The sequence below is a fragment of the Capra hircus genome, chromosome 7 (assembly GCF_001704415.2).
Source record: "Capra hircus breed San Clemente chromosome 7, ASM170441v1, whole genome shotgun sequence".
Taxonomy (NCBI): Eukaryota; Metazoa; Chordata; class Mammalia; order Artiodactyla; family Bovidae; genus Capra; species Capra hircus.
Window position 1 is genome coordinate 10847302 of NC_030814.1, and position 6026 is coordinate 10853327.

Sequence of the window (6026 nt, forward strand, 5' to 3'; positions counted from 1 at the left end):
TACATTAGAAAACTGTTAACTGTACCAATAATTGGTACAGGTATTGGTAACTGGTAATTGATTCTCTGCTGCATTTGGGGGATATAAATCTTTTTAAAAGTTCTTTCCCGTGTTACAACCCAGGGCTGTGTTTCTTGAACTAGGAGTCATCCTTTTAAAATGTCAGAAAAGGAGACAGCACCCCTATCTCCCAGTCTTCTTGGAAGCATAGAAGCCTAAGTTAGGCAGGCGCTTTGTTTCAAGTTGTAAAACTGCCTCCCGTCACGAAGCTTAAGAGAAATTTTACTTTTCCTTTGTGAAGGCTTCCCTAGTAGCTCAGATGGTAAAGCATCCGCCTGCAGTGCAGGAGACCCGGATTCAACCCCTGCGTTGGGAAAATCCCCTTAAGAAGGAAATGGCAACCCACCCAAGTATCCTTGCCTGGAAAATCCCATGGACAGAGGAGCCAGGTGGGCTCCAGTGCATGAGGTCAAAAAGAGTCGGAATTTCCTTTGGGTAAACAACTGACCTGAGAGTTTTCCTACTCTTAAAATATCTTAAGCTTTCTGTTGAATTGAGTTCAGACAGAGTCCTGGCCCCTTTTCTGTTGTGATGGTCTTGAATAAGTCTCTGCCTGTTTAACTTTGACATCAGTAATATGGAACTTTGGGGTGACCAGATTATAAACAAAAACAACAGACCAGAAATTGAAGTTAGGATCTGTTCTTTTAAAAACTTCCTCATTCAACAAACTTTTTAGACTTTCTACTCCTTCAGAACTGTATTTGAGTATTGAACAGTAGACAAGATATCATCCTTGCTCTCATAGCCCCTTAGGGTCAGATGGAAATAACATAATAGTAACATTCATTCTTATTTTGAAGTGCATGTTAAAAATGACAAGTACAGAGTCTGTAGTAAAAATTGTGTAAAGGACTATTGTAGGTAAGGTGGTCAGTATAGTGTCTTCTAGCTGCTTGTGGGTAATAGACTCATGCAGACCCATGTAGAATTGCCAGGACTAGGCATCCTAATGCTGGGTTCCAGTGTGAGAAAGACCATTGGTGACACACACTAATTTTAGTTTCCAACCTGGACATTTATCAATAATGAAGTGGCTCCTTGGGTTTCTTCTCTCCCTTATCCACAATCTTATTCAGAGCCTTACATGGAAGAAGGTTAGTATTTAATGCTACTCCTTTCCAGTCCTCAAAATATCCAATATTCAACACCAAAAAACAAAACAAAAGCACCATCTTTCCTTCCTTACAATGTCTCGTTTTACCATTGTGTTCCTCATCTTGATTAATGCCATTATTCTTTACTCAGGTGTTCAGATGTAAAATCTTGGAGTCATCATTTATCCTTAGCTTTCCACCTGCAACATGCTTACTGGTTATGGCAATGTATTAAATAATTCTGAAATAGCAGAGTTAAACTAATGATTGCAAATGATTAGAGCATTCTAATCATTCTAGTGTTTCTGCAGCTAGCTACTTGAATCAGAATCAGAAATGGAATTTGTTAAAAATGTTGATTCTAGATCACTATTCTAGAAATTCTGAGCCCGAATTTTGGGGATTGGGAACATGGATTCTGTATACATTTTACTAAGCTCTCAGGGTAATTTTTATTTGCACTAACATTTAAGAATCTCTCCATTCCCTTACCACCTATATCCAAATGTTATCAACTTTTCCCCATTTCCCTAATGCCTCTGTCATTAATCAACTCTTTTCTGTTCCCTGCTTCTGACAAAGAATTATTTTTAAATTGCTTGAGATCTTAAGCAGGTAGAGAAGCTGCAAATTATTGTGATTTTTGCATAATACTGTATTATTTGTAAACTGTCATGAAACATATTTTTAATTCCATCACAGGAACTAGGAACCAGTTTCCTGGGAGAAAATATTGTATTTTGCTTGTATAATATAAAATGACAATTTGGGGCACACATGCCTATTTAAAAGACAGAATGCCCAACTAATTGGTGTTTTTGAATTTTTTCTCTTAATAATAATCCTACTTGTTCATTTACATGTTTTTCTTGCAAACAAGTTGTATCAATCGGGAGAGATTTAAAAACATAAAAGAGAAGAAAAGTTATACTTACTTAAATTAATCTGCATACTAGGAAAAGACCCCTATTACTCTGATTTATCAGGGAACACCCCAGCTGACAGAACAGCAGTCTTCCATGGAAGTGTGTAAAATACCACTGGCCTATTAAGTAAAATCTAACCCTCCCTCCCTGGTCCCATATTGAATAATAATATTGCATATTAATTAAGTATCTGTTGTGTACCAGATCTCATGTTATGAAATGCTAAACAATTCTGCCATTATTGTTCCTAATTTACAATTAAGAAACCACGATCAAGGATAATCAAGTTGGTGAAAATCAACGTGAGTAAAAGCAATAGAGCTGGGCAATAAACTCAGGCACTGTAGCCTCAGAGGTCAATATTGCCTCTTACATTTTGTCTTCTCCTAGTTGTAGGCTTCCATGATTTGAGTCTAGCTTATTGTCTCAGTCAGCTATTGTTAGAATAATGCTGCATAACCACTATTGAAAACTACATCAGTGGCATACAGCAAATAAGCATTTATTTTTCACGTTTTTTGGTCAAGGTGAGAGTTACAAATTTAAGTTGGCCTTATGGATAAGTATAAAGGGAATGGGGGATACACATAAGGAGAAATGAGCAGCCATGTATGTCTTTTTCTTTTTAAACAGTTACTGGTTACCCAAAGTCCCACCTGATGGCCTTGACACATATCTCACTGGAGGGAGAGATGTCACATGGCAGCTTCTAGCTTCTGGTAATCTGAGAATTTTGGTATTAAAATGGGCATATTCTACTCCCTATAGAAATTTATGTTAGTAAGGAAAAGGAAGACAACTCATATTGATAGAGATTTCATTTATATTGATATGTGTGTGTGAAAGTCGCTCAGTCATGTCTGACTTGTTGCGACCTCATGGACTGCAGTCTGCCAGATTTCTCTGTCCATGGAAGTCTTCAGGCAAGAATACTGGAGTGGGTTGCCATTCCCTTCTCCAGGGGACCTTCCCAACCCAGGGATCGAACCCAGGTCTCCCACATTGCAGGCGGATTCTTTACTGTCTGAGCCATTTATATTGATAGTCACATCAATTTTAGCTCAGTCTAGTGAAAACAAGGCTCAAATAAGTGTTCTCTGGTGGCAAAATTTCCTTGCTTGTCCATTAAGGGAAGAGGGAATGTAGGAGGTTGTCTCAACTGTAATGGCCATTCATAGTGACATCTGATAGAAGGAGTCTCTTATACTCTTAAATGGCAGGGTACTGCCACTTCAGGTGGATTGTATATACCCTGAGGTCCAAACGGAAAAAAATTCAATAGTCAGGAAAAGGGACTATGAACTGATCACAAAACCAGCAATTGGAGAGAATGCACTAAAAATCCTGAAGAGGAAGGAAGAGTTGGGATTTCAGAGGACAACTAAAAACAACAATTCAAGAATAAGAAGGAACAGTGTTGTCAGGCTAGGCACTGCATAAACAAGTAGGAATCTGAATAAATGTTAAGGTTAAATATCTAAAACACACACACACTGACTGTATAAATGGGCTATGGTTCCTGAGAGGAAAGAAACAAGGTGAGTATCTCTGGAGCTCTGCCTATGGAAAATTTCCCAGCTATAGTGCATGAACCTGGAGTTCAGTCAGAATATGGGAGTCTCTCTTAACTGAAGAGGCAGAGATCAGAGTTCTGGGCTTTTAATGGTTGGGGTCTGTGGAGGTCATGAAGTTCGTATAGAGGTTCCCCACACAGCCTTGACTGAAAGCTGGATAGTACTACCAGACATGGCCACAAAGTTAATAAGAAACTTGCTGTTACAGAGGTGAGAGCAGAACAGAGACATTAGATATTAAACAGTGCTGGGGACTTTGGAATTAGGGCCCAGACATACTGAATAAATCTCTTTAACACCTCCTAACATAGTGGAAATCAAATGGAATCACTGCTTTATGATAGGAGGGAGGTGGGAGGGGGGTTCAGGATTGGGAACACGTGTACACCCATGGCGGATTCATGTTGATGGATGGCAAAACCAATAAAGTATTGTAAAGTAAAGTAAAATTAAAAAAAAAAAATAAAGACCACACCCAGAGAAAGGCCCTCTTTATACCCACTTTAACAAAGCTTGGAAACCAAGCCCTAACAAGATTCTTAGAGGAGAAAGAATTTGAAGATTGGATCTCACCAGTTTACTAAGGGGCTTCCCAGTAGCATTAGTGGTAAAGAATCTGCCTGCCAATGCAGCAGACAAAAGAGAGGCGGGTTTAATCCCTGGGTTAGGAAAATCCTCTAGAGTAGGAAATGGCAATCCATTCCAGTATTCTTGCCTAGAAAATCCCATGAACAGAGGAGACTGGCAGGCTGAAGTCCTTGGAGTCATGGAATCGAACATGACTGAGCACACACAGCACACAATTTACAGGGACTTGGAAATAGATAAATAGAAATTATACAGTCTCAAAAAAGGAGATATAAAAAGATTCAAGAAAAGAACAAAACACTTGGAACTTACATGACAGTATTATACGGTTTAATATATATGCACTGGAGCTCAAAAAGAAAAAGCAATATAATGAGGCAATAAAATATTTCAGTAAATGATTAAAAAATTTGACTTACAGTTCCAAGAAGATCAGAGAGTAGTAAGCAAGGTAAATACCAAGAATAGCACATATAGGCATATCAGAGTCACACAGAGTCCAAATTAGAACATCTTGAAATGAGCCAAAGAAAAAGATGCATTACACACCAAAGAAAACGCATATGAAGGCGTAGTTCTCATATGACTGGTATCATATCTGTATTTATTAAAAATACCGCTAATGTATTATTTTGATTATATGTTTTCTGCATCTTTGCCCATGAATTATTTCTTAAGGGAATGTGTGTTGATGCTAGGGTTCTAGGTATACAGAGTCTCTCTGCCTTGAAGATTAAAAAAATATTTTCTTGTGTCACTTGTTTAAAAAGCCAAAGTGGATAGAGCTGAGGCAGTACTAACTGATGAATGGTTTCACTGACTGTAGCTGAGCACCCAGCCCAATGAATAATATTAATAGCTGTGGAAAGTAAAGCCAATACTGTGGTCTAGATACTGGTAAGAACACAGGAGGGTGATGTTTGAGACCAGAGCCACTGTGAAGGAGGGTTATAATGCCTTTGTCTCCCATTCTTTGTATCATCACTTGGAAGATGGTTAGGCCTCAGAGAGGAGGGATATACTAGGTCACATTTCATCCTATGCAGCAGTTTGGTATTCCTGAGGTGACAGATAGTGTACTAGCAGTGAACCTAAAAGTCAGTATCAGTTTTGAGGGGGAAAAACAAATAAGATGATTGTGTGAAATAAAGCAGTTTTGACTGGTTTTATATGCCCACTGCACAGCAGAATCTTCCTTAGCATGCGTGTTACCAAGTGGGTAAAAAACTGCACTTATGGGGCAGTGGGAATTTACTGAGGCATGAACGGTCGTTGGGATGAAAGGGTCATGGGGTTTGTAATCTGTAAGTGATATGTCCACAACTGTCTTCCCTAGGGCCTCTTCGGTGCAATATAGTCCTTGGTGGTGGATATTAGCAGGTCAGAGGAGGGAATGCAGTTTATGTAAAGGTGAGAAACAGGATGGGCACCTCAGAAAAGAAACTGGATTCACCAAGGCTATTAAATATGTAAACCTTTGTGAGCAGATCTTGCCATTCTTTGATAGAGCTAGAACCCAATTTGGAATTTGCTGGAGACACTATACTTGTGTGTTTCATTCCAGAAAGAGCATATGATATCTGGATAGCCATCGTTATATTTTAAAATGGCTCTTTAATTTGGAAAGATATACTTAATGCCATTCATGAGAGAAAAATGCTTCCTAATGATCCTGGGTGTTCTTTGGAAGGAATGATGCTAAAGCTGAAACTCCCAATACTTTGGCCACCTCATGTGAAGAGTTGACTCACTGGAAAAGACTCTGATGCTGGGAGGGGTTG